Below are 11,303 nucleotides of genomic sequence, written 5' to 3'. Positions count from 1 at the left end.
GAGGGGAAGAAGGTACGGGCTGTGGTCAGCGGCCAGCTTAATAAAGGCTATTAAATTTAAATTCTGAATCGGTGGTCTATCTCGTTGAGCCAACCCCATAACATTTGGAGGCCCGCAGCGAGATACCCGGCAGGGAGGAGAGGGACCCCTTATTTAGGGCTGGAGGCTCTCCCCCCGGTAGGGAGGAGAGGGACCCCCTATTTAAGGCAGGAGGCTCTCCCCCGGCAGGGGTGAGAGGGACCCCTTGTTTAGGGCAGGAGGCTCTCCCCCCGCAGGGAGGAGAGGGACCCCCTATTCAAGGCAGGAGGCTCTCCCCCACTTGTCGCCGGGCACTCCGCGAGATACCCCACACCTGTGGAGAACGACTACCAAGGAGGCCTCCAGTCCACCCAAAACTTTCAATTCGGAAACCGAGCCACCTGGACTCTCGAGAGAGGTAAGGACCCGTCGTTAAACAGGAATTGGGACGTCCCACGGAAGGACCTATACGGAGGGCTGGACGCAGCGGTACTCCTGGTCCTGACCCGCGGCCACGACGGTGGCCGGGGTCCCTGGTTCGTGCGGCTGTAGGCTGCACTGGGTTTGTCTGTCTGGTATTTGTTGTCTTGGTGTTTGTCAAAATGGGTCAAGGGTCGTCGTCGTCTGCTTCTGTGTGCACCCCGCTGCAATGTTTTTTGAACAATTTTCAGGACTTCAAGAAGCGAGCTGCAGGATATGGTCATAATGTTAATGCTTTTGATTTGCAGAAATTCTGTGAAAGGGAGTGGCCCACTTTCCAGGTGGGATGGCCGGACGTAGGGACTTATGATTTAACCACTGCTTATCGGGTTCACCATGTTGTCTATGGCCGGCCCGGTCACCCCGACCAAATTCCCTATATTCAAGTGTGGGTCGATATTTTGACTGAAAAACCAAGGTGGTTACAGAGTTGTCAGGATAAAGAAAAGAAATTGGGACAGAGACAGACAGTCCTCTTGGCCTTAGCCAAGAAGGACAAAACTCCCCCTGTTCTGCAGGATACGGGTGAGGAGGCACTCCCTGAGGTCAGACCTCCCCCGTATGCTCCTCCCTCCACCGGTACCACGGTGGCAAATGACCCCGGTCAGGAGCCCCGGCCTTCTCCACAGCCGGTTTCCGTCCCTCCGGGAGCCCCAGTCCAGGGCCCGGCTCCGCTTTCCCCTTCTCTCACAAGGCAAGGAACAGCGTATGGAGAGAGAGAAGGAGGGGGGGAGAAGCCGCGGGATCGTGCGGCATCCACCAGTCCTGCAGCTCCCATATTGCCATTAAGGCAAGCAGGCCCTTTAGATTTAGGTCCAGACGGGCAGCCTTTCATGGTTTATGTCCCCTTTTCTACCAGTGACCTATATAATTGGAAGAACCAGAATCCTTCTTTCTCCCAGAATCCACAGGGGTTGATTTCTCTTTTAGAGTCTGTGTTTTTTACCCATCAACCTACCTGGGATGATTGTCAACAGTTGATGCAAACTCTTTTCACGTCAGAGGAGAGAGAGAGAGTCAAGGCGGAGGGGAAGAGATTTGTGCTGGGTCCAGATGGGCAGCCTACTTCTGAACAAGACAGATTAGAGGCTGTGTTTCCCTCCAGGCGGCCTACCTGGAATCCAAATACTGAGAGGGGAAAGGAGGCTCTCGATCAGTATCGCCAGACTCTATTGAGGGCCATCCGAGCTGCTGCTCGGAGACCCACAAACCTTTCTAAGGTGACAGAGACAGTCCAGGGGCCTAATGAGAGCCCGGCGGCTTTCCTTGAGAGGCTGTACGAGGCCTATCGGGTGTATACCCCCATTGACCCTGATGCCCCGGAAAATCGGAGGGCTGTCGTTGTTGCATTTGTTTCCCAGTCGGCCCCAGATATTAGAAAAAAATTACAGAAGTTAGAAGGCTTTGAGGGGAAATCAATCTCTGAGTTGGTTGAGGTGGCCCAGAAGGTTTTCAACAATCGGGAGGACCGACGGCAGATTTAAACACCCGGATGGCAAAGGTCCTCCTGGCCTTAAACGAGGGAAAAGGCCCAAGGGGCTGGAAAGACAATAAGGGCAAAAGAAAGCCTCCCGGAAAAAAAGAAGTCCGACCCCGGCTTGGGAAAAATCAGTGTGCACTTTGCAAAAAGGAAGGACACTGGAGAAGGGAGTGCCCCGAACGTGCGGGGGAGCCGAATCCCGTGCTGGTGGAGGAGGTGGATTAGGGATGTCAGGGCTCAGCTGGCCCCCAAGAGCCCAGGATAACTCTGACAGTGGGGGGCCAAAAGGTGAACTTCCTTGTGGACACGGGAGCCACCTTCTCTGTCCTGCAACAGCCAGTGGGTCCTGTCTCTAAGACCAAAATCCCCATCAAAGGGGCAACTGGAAAAGTAAAATCCTACCCATGGACTAAAGGTCGGATCAGTGACCTAGGAAACGGCTCAGTGACTCACTCATTTCTAGTAATGCCAGAGTGCCCTTACCCTTTGCTAGGCCGGGATTTGCTGAATAAATTACGGGCCACAATTTCTTTTGAAGGGCCAGGGCCCGAGGTCAAATTGCAAGACCCAGGGACTGCGGGGATATATCTCCTGACATTGCCCTTACAGGAGGAATATTTACTACATGAGGAGGAGCCTGGGGAAGTCTCAGCAGATGCCTATCTCCAACAATTAAGGCAGGCTACCCCGGGAGTTTGGGCGGAGGACAATCCGCCAGGGCTAGCTAAACACCGGCCTCCAATTGTGGTCCAGCTGACCAGCAGTGCCACCCCAGTCAGAGTCCGGCAATATCCAATGAGCCAGAAGGCGAGAGTGGGAATCGCCAAGCACATGAAGAGGCTGAGAGAGGCTGGAATCTTGATTCCTTGCCAATCTGCTTGGAACACTCCCCTGTTGCCAGTACAGAAACCAGGGACTGAGGATTTCAGGCCGGTGCAGGACTTAAGGGAAGTAAATAAGAGAGTTGAGACTATCCATCCTACGGTTCCGAACCCTTACACTCTTCTCAGCCTCCTCAAGCCAGAACACCGGTTCTATACTGTTTTAGACTTAAAGGATGCCTTTTTCTCCCTACCCCTGGCAAAGCAGAGTCAACCTATTTTCGCCTTTGAGTGGGTGGACCCAACAGAGGGAGAGTCCGGACAGTTAACTTGGACTAGGTTGCCGCAAGGATTTAAGAACTCACCCACTCTGTTTGATGAGGCCCTAAACCAAGACCTCCGGGAGTTCCGTCAGGACCATCCACAGGTAACTCTGCTCCAATATGTAGATGACCTCCTACTGGCCACAGAGGAGGAACAGGACTGTAGACAGGCCACTCGAGAATTGCTGACCACCCTAGATTATTTGGGGTATCGGGTCTCAGCCAAGAAAGCTCAGCTATGCACTACCCGAGTGACATATTTGGGTTACAACATAGAAGCGGGTAGGCGAACTTTATCTTGCAGCAGAATAAAGGCCATCTTGTCAATCCCCAGGCCTACCACCAAAAGGCAAGTCCGGGAGTTCCTCGGGGCAGTGGGTTATTGCAGGCTATGGATATTAGGTTTTGCAGAAATTGCACGACCATTATACTCTGCAACGGGGGGAAAGGAGGCCGCCCTGGTCTGGACAGAAAAGGAAGAAGAGGCCTATAAGAAACTGAAAGAAGCCCTGGTAAGCGCCCCAGCACTCGCCCTGCCAGACTTAACCAAGCCCTTCCAGCTATATGTAGCTGAGAACAAAGGGGTGGCAAAAGGGGTCCTCACGCAACCCCTGGGACCGTGGAAACGCCCCGTAGCTTATCTCTCTAAGAGACTTGACCCAGTGGCCTCGGGATGGCCCAACTGCTTGAGAGCCATTGCAGCCACTGCCCTACTAGTAAAGGAAGCCTCAAAGCTAACCTTTGGCCAAAATCTCCAAGTAGTTGCCCCGCATGCAGTTGAGACCTTATTAAGAAGCCCCCCCGGAGAGATGGATGTCTAATGCTCGCATTACCCAGTACCAGTGTTGCTGCTAGACCCACCACGAGTCAGTTTCCTGAAAACGGCTGCCTTGAACCCAGCCACACTCCTCCCGGACGAGGAGGCAGAGGCCCCTCTGCATGACTGCGAGGAGACATTGACTGCCCTCACTTCCCTCCGAGAGGACCTCGTGGACCAGCCCCTGCAGAATCCGGATGAGACCCTCTACACAGACGGGAGCAGCTTCGTAGAAGGAGGTACCCCGGTATGCGGGGGCGGCAGTAGTGACACAAAAGGAGATTCTCTGGGCACAGGCCTTAGGACGAGGCACCTCAGCCCAAAAGGCAGAACTCATAGCACTCACTCAGGCTCTCTGGTGGGGAAAAGGAAAAAGAGTGAACATTTTCACAGACAGTCGGTATGCTTTTGCCACAGTACATGTGCATGGGGCCCTATATCAGGAAAGAGGTCTTTTGACATCAGGAGGAAAGGACATTAAAAATGCTTCTGAAATACTTAACCTCCTGGCAGCTATATGGGGGCCAAAGGAAGTGGCGGTAATTCATTGCCGGGGGCACCAGAAAGGAAATAGCCCCGAAGCACAGGGAAATAGATTTGCAGACCAAACCGCCAAGGAGGTGGCTAAAAGACCAGTAGGGCCCTTGGAGGTTCTCGTAGCCCTGCCAGCACGAAGGCTCCCAGAGAAGCCTACTTATCTACCAAAGGAGCAGGAGCTAGCTGAGAGGCTAAGGGCCCGGGAAGGAGAGGCTGGATGGCTAATTCTGCCAGATGGGAGGCCTATAGTACCAGAAGCCCTGGGGCGGACCATCGCTTCCCAGACCCACCAGAGCACCCACCTGGGGGGAACGAAGCTATCAGAACTACTGGGAAGAGAATTCTACATCCCAGGGCTCCAGAAAATATCCCAAGACTTGGCCAGAAGGTGCCAAGTATGTGCCCAGGTGAACCAAGGACCCCCCTCTTGTGGCCGCGCCGGGACAGCGATTCCGAGGTCAGAACCCCGGAGAACACTGGGAAGTGGACTTCACCGAGATACCAGGAGGACGAGGAGGATATAAGTACCTGCTGGTTTTTGTTGATACCTTCTCTGGATGGCCTGAGGCCTACCCAACCAAGGCAGAGACAGCACAGGTAGTAGTTAGGAAACTCCTCTCTGAAATTGTCCCCCGGTTTGGCCTGCCACTATATATGGGGTCTGATAATGGTCCAGCGTTTATCGCCAAAGTTACACAATCTATAGTTAAAGCCCTGAGAGTAACTTGGAAATTGCATTGTGTTTATAGACCACAGAGTTCTGGACAGGTAGAGAGGATGAATCGGACCTTAAAGGAAACATTAACTAAATTAAAATTAGAGACTGGCGAAAACTGGGTAAGTCTCCTTCCTTTTGCCCTCCTCAGAGCTAGATGTACCCCGTATATAAAAGGACTCACCCCTTTTGAAATTATGTTTGGCAGGCCGCCACCTCTTCTTCCCCGCCTAAGGGAGGAAGAAATTGCCCGGCTGTCTACCCGAAATTTGCTTAAGTCCTTACAGGCTTTGCAGAGCAGCACCACGTCGGCACAACGGGTGGTGAGAGCTGTACGAGAAGAGGACGCACCGAGAACCAGTCCAACACAACCTGCCTTCTCTCCGGGTGACCTCGTCTGGGTGAAGCGTCACGACCCTGGCAGCCTAGAACCTAGATGGGATGGACCCTACCAGGTGGTGCTGAGCACTCCAACCGCCATCAAAGTTGCAGGAAAAAGACACTGGATCCATCGTACACAGGTGAAGAAGGCGAACGACAGCATCGAGGGATGGCGGGTCCAGAGGACCGGAGACCCGTTAAAGGTCAGACTCACTCGGTGCTCATCCTGACTCTTCTCGTCTGCATGCAGCCAGGATTGGGAAATCCCCATTCAGCCAAGAATTACTCTTGGGAGCTCACGAGGACTATTGATGGGACTGTTATAAGTTCTGTTGTAGGAGTAGGGGCGCCTGTCATCCGGACCGATCTCTGCAAACTGTTTGGAAAAAACTGGGGAAATTCCCATAGTCAATCCATGTCGACCAGGTATGGCGGGGGGGACCAACCCTGGGCCACCGGAGGCAAGAGTTATGGGTGCGGAACCTTGTCCCTAGAGCAAGGATTATGGCACACTGAACATTATGTCTGTCCCCGGGAAGGGGGTAGTGACTGTGGAGGAGAGGACGACTTCTATTGTGCCTCTTGGGGCTGTGAGACCCTAGCCTTGTGGAAGAAACCTCCCACTGACAAGCTCCTCCGTCTGACCAGAGAAATTCGACCCGGGGCCCCAAGGAAGAACTGCATTGTCGGAGATTGCAACCCCGTCATTCTCATGCCTCTTGCCTGGTGGACTGACCAATGGGAAGGGGGAAAGACGTGGGGGCTAAGACTCTATGTCAGCGGCAGAGACCCTGGCCAGCTCTTCACCAGTCAGCGCCGGGCTCTTCCCCGGTGGCTCAATCCGATTGGCCCCTTACTTCCCCTAGACAAACAAAAGAGGCCGAGCTTGCCACAGCACCCAGCCCCAGAAAAACCTCCTGGTTCCCCTGAGTCACAAAAACCTAGGAACCCCAGCCCTGCTCCATCTACAGAACAGCTTTTAGGAGCAGACGCAGGAAGACCAAACCAGCAACTGCTGAGAACTCTGGACTTAATGTTTTCTTTCCTGAATCGCACCTCTCCAAACTTGACCGCTGATTGCTGGCTGTGCCTTAACCCTGAACCCCCTTATTATGTTGGGGTAGGGGCGGAGGCCAAGCTTGGGAGGGATGCCTCTTCCATCAGGAACCTTTCAGTAGGAAGTCTGCCGGACGGACTATGTATGTGGGAACACAAACAACCAGGCCAAAGAATTATACAGGAGAGACCCCCACCTACTTAGTAGCTCCGGAGGGGACTTGGTGGGCATGCACAACTGGTATAACCCCTTGCATCTTCTCTCCAGCCCTCCAGCATCCGACAAACCCTGGACTATGCATTCTAACTCATCTCCTCCCGCAGGTGTACTATTATTCGGGAGAAGGGGGCCGAGAACATTTAAACCTCGAGCCCAAGAGGGTTAGAAGGGCCCCCATCCTAGTTCCCCTTCTTGTGGGAATAGGACTAGCAGGATCCACAGCAGTCGGAACAGCCACCCTAGCAACCGGCCACCAAAATTGTAAAGAATTAAGCAAGCAGATAGATAAAGATTTAAGCACTCTTGAGAACTCTGTTAGCCAACTGGAGGACTCCCTCAGTTCACTTGCAGAGGTGGTGTTACAAAACAGAAGAGGCCTAGATCTGCTTTTCCTGAAGCAGGGAGGCCTCTGTCTGGCCCTTGGGGAGACCTGCTGTTTTTACACCAACCACTCGGGGGTGATCAGGGAAAGCCTTAGCCAGCTGTGTAAACGGCTGGCCGACCGACCGAGAAGAGGCTAGAAGGGCAGAAGGCAATTGGTATGAAAATTTATTTTCTTGGTCCCCCTGGCTAACTACCCTGCTCTCCGCACTGGCAGGACCAGTCATTATACTCCTCCTAGGGCTAATATTTGGCCCCTGCATTGCCAGATGCCTCCTCAACTTCATACAAAATCGAATACAGGCTGTAAAGTTAATGGTTTTACACACCCAATACACCAGAATCTTAGAGGAGAATGCTGAATCAAAGATTTGATTCGGGCATAAGACCAGTAGGGAATGTTATGGGGTAGGGGACTGAGTCATGAAAAAGTTACAGAATGTTACAATGTCATAGAGTAAAGGGTTACGGAATGTGTTGAGGAGGGGGAGTGAGACATGTAAATTGAATGTGCTCGGAGGGAGAGGGGGGATGTAGGAGTAAGAAGTGCGTCAGGGTCAGTGGAAGAAGGGTTGTTAGATTGTCTTAGAAAAACAATGTGTTATGATATGCTCCAGCCAGGTGTGACTCTGTTTAACCTTCATGGAATGCTATGTAGTTAATTTTTCTTAACACTGTCTTGCTATAAAGGATCATACTGCACCCTTGGTCTCTGCCACATGCCGCGAGGCTTCCCAGAGGGGGAAGAAGGTACGGCTGTGGTCAGCTGGCCAGCTTAATAAAGGCTATTAAATTTAAATTCTGAGTCGGTGGTCTATCTCGTTGAGCCAACCCATAACACTGACCAGCAGACCCCCTCTCCTCTGACCCCGCACCCCTGGGGCCCTTTCTTTCCCCCTCCTCCACTCCTCTCTGGTGTGGGTCTCCTTCCCCTCCCTCCCACTGACTTTCTCCCCGATCTCCTTCCCGCAGTCTCTCCCTCTGCATCTCTCGCTCTTCCTGTCTCTGGCCAGATTTCTGCCAGTTCCTCCCATGTGGGTCCCTGTAACTTGGCTCTTCCTGCCACGCAGAGGCATGGAATTGCCCTTGGGTTCTGGGAGCTTCAAAGCCACTCTGGGCCCTGGGCTCCCCCCAGGCTTTCTCTTCTCAGGTCTCAGCTATGCCCTGAATTCCTTGGGCTTTGTTTTTGGTTTGTTTTTTTTTTCCGTATACAATTTTAAATTTAATTTTACTTGAATTTCACAAAAGAAAAAGAAAGATAAGTTGATGGAATTGCTGAATTCATATCAATATTTCCTCTGGACAAGAGATACTTCCCCTAAAGTATCCATTCAAGATTTTTAAAAAAAGAAAAGAAACTGAGAACATTAAAGATTGAAGTCATGATTTTTCCCGAGGACATATTTTCATTTTTGTTTGTATAGACTGACTTCTTGCTGTGAAAGATGAGTTCGTTGGCCCAGCCACACTGGCATGAACACACAGTTCTGAAAATATTGAAGCCCTTCTGTACCAGTTAGTAAATGTCAGCCACTGGACTCAACCCAGGGCTCGCTCTCTCTCTCTCTCTCTCTCTCTCTCTCTCTCCTGCTGCCCCATCCCACCGCCAGGACCAACCCCAACCCCCAGCTCCCAGGCGCCCTCAACATGCACCACTTCTCCCCAAGTAGCTTAGCTTCCATCTGTTTCATGTCACGGCCATCAGGTAAGGCATTGTTTGCAGAAAGTACTCAGTGTGGAAACCATTTGAAGTCCCTGCTCAAGGTCAGCCCTCAGGCCCTTGCAAGCTTGCCTGGCCCTGGATTTCGGAGAATGGAGGCCTTTCTCCCAATTCTCCCCAACACACGGAGCTCCTAGTGAAGTCAAGTGCACGCCTGCATCCTGATGTGATTACCTCGCCTCCAAAGGGACAACAGACACAGGCCTGTGGGTGTAGAGAGGACCCCTGAGCCAGTCCAAATGGGGTGAGGCAGAAGGTGCTGGAGCCCAGGCTCAAGTGGAGGCGGCAGGAAGGGACTGGGCTTTGCTCCGTGCCCAGCCCTGTGCCCGATGCTCATGGTCCAGATCCTCTCCGATCACACTAGAGGTGTTTCTTTCCTCCCTCCCTCCCTCCCTTTCTCCCTTTCTCCTTCCCTCCCTCCTTCCTTCTTGCTTTACTGAGGACCTGTCTGTGCCAGGCACTGGGGTACAAAGGCAAAGCTAGCATCCCCAAGACCTCACCGCCCTGGGAGAGCATCATCAAGAAAATGGCTGTGACCGCGGTGGGTGCAGGATGCAGGGGGAGCCCCTGGGGACTCAGGGAAGGTTCTCCAGTGGAGTTAAAGCCGGCTGGGACTGAAGGCTGAGGAAGGGCATTTCAGATGAAGGGAACTGCATGCGGGAAGGCAGGGAGGCAGGAAAGAGCCGGCCTGGTCTGGGAACTGTGGGAGGCAATGGAGTCTGGGTCCAGGAAATCTGCTGTTTGAGGTTGGGGTCCCAGAACCCACTCCCTGGGCCCTCTGCCTTCTTGACCTCCTTTGCTCCCGGCTAGGAAGTGGCCCGGGCCCAGTTGCACAAATGGATGCTTTGACATTGGAGAGAGGGAGTGAGCAAGGAGGGGCCAGCTGGTGTGTGTTTTGGGATTGCTTCTCAGAAATCTGCCCCTCCATCTCCTCTTCCTCCTCCTCCTCCTCTGACACCATGGCAACTGGGAGGCAGCTGGGGAAGCCACCTGTGAGCTGGGCTGAGTTGAGGGGGAGGTGGGCTGGGGGTAGGGACCTCTGGTCCTCCTCTCTGAGCCTCAGTTTTGGCATCTAGAATATGGGTATGGTAACCCGGTTGTGGGCTCCTGTCAACCCAGGTGCTCCAGGAAATGGAGCCCTAGGCTAGACTCCTTAGGGGGAAGGCCTGGGAGGTAAGGGCGGGGCTGGGGAGTGCCCTGCCTCATCCTGCAGCTGGGGACTCAGGAGGGGAGAAGTCCCTGAGCCAAGTAGCCTGTGCTTCCCACCAAGCAGCCTGCCTGGTGTGCCCACTGCACTGTCACTGCCCAGGAGCCTGGGGGAGCAGGAGACAGATTCGTGCAATAGGCCTTCCCTTCCCTTGGCTGCTGGCACCCATTTGCCTCTGGCACCTGGGACCCAGGCCTTCACTCTGGCTGGGCTCCAGCCAGAGCCGGCCCTGGAGCCATCCGGCTTCACTGCTCCAGCCCCGGGGCTGTCCGGCTTCGCTCCACCGCTTGGAGCCTACGTATGCAAATTAACCACCATCTTTGTTGGGTTAATTTGCATACTCTCCTGATTGGCTGGTTAGCCTAGCGAAGGTACGGTCAATTTACATGTTTGTCTATTATTAGGTAAGAAGATTTTAGAGAGAGAGGAAGGGAGAGAAACATCAATGTGAGAAACATCGATCAGTTGCCTCCTCGTATGCGCCCTGACTGGGGATCAAACCCTCAACCCTTTTGTTGTACGGGATGACATTCAAATCGACTGAGCCACCTGGGCCGGGTCTGGAGGGACTTTTTCAAGGGTTGGGCCAGGCTGGATCAGATGGGTGAGGCACCCCTCCCTGATCCAATCTGTAGGTTCAGGACAGTGACTTCCTTGTCATCTCAGGCTGCTGGGCAAGGAAGTACGGGAGAAGCAGAGCCAAGGGGAAAGGCCCTGCCACCAGGGAGCAGCTGCCTTCTGGGAGCCCCCAATCTGATGGGGGAGACCCAGCCCCTGCCCTCTAGGATCTCCTGAGAAAGAGAAATTGGCCTCTTCTCTCTGCCTTTCTCAACATCTTTGTTCCAGAAATAGACAAACTAGGCAGAGAAATGAGCAGGTGCTCGGAGCAAACGGGAGACAGTTCCAGCCAGGATCTGGGAAGGGGCCAGAGGGTCTCTCCAGGATGGGTAGGGAGTCGAGTTCAGGTGGGAAGGATAGGCTGGGAGCCAGCAGCCTGGATGGAGGTCAGACAGAACTGGAGTCCAGGATGGGTGAGAAGAGAGGAGGTGATGCAGCAGAGAGACGAAGCAGGGGCTCAGGCCCGGAGTTAGGGCTCTTAGGGATTACAACAAACAGAAACTGGCATCCAGAAAGCCCAGCCTGACTT

The sequence above is a fragment of the Myotis lucifugus genome, unplaced genomic scaffold (assembly GCF_000147115.1).
Source record: "Myotis lucifugus unplaced genomic scaffold, Myoluc2.0 scaffold_211, whole genome shotgun sequence".
In the NCBI taxonomy this organism is placed as follows: Eukaryota; Metazoa; Chordata; class Mammalia; order Chiroptera; family Vespertilionidae; genus Myotis; species Myotis lucifugus.
Note: the sequence above shows the minus strand (reverse complement) of the source record.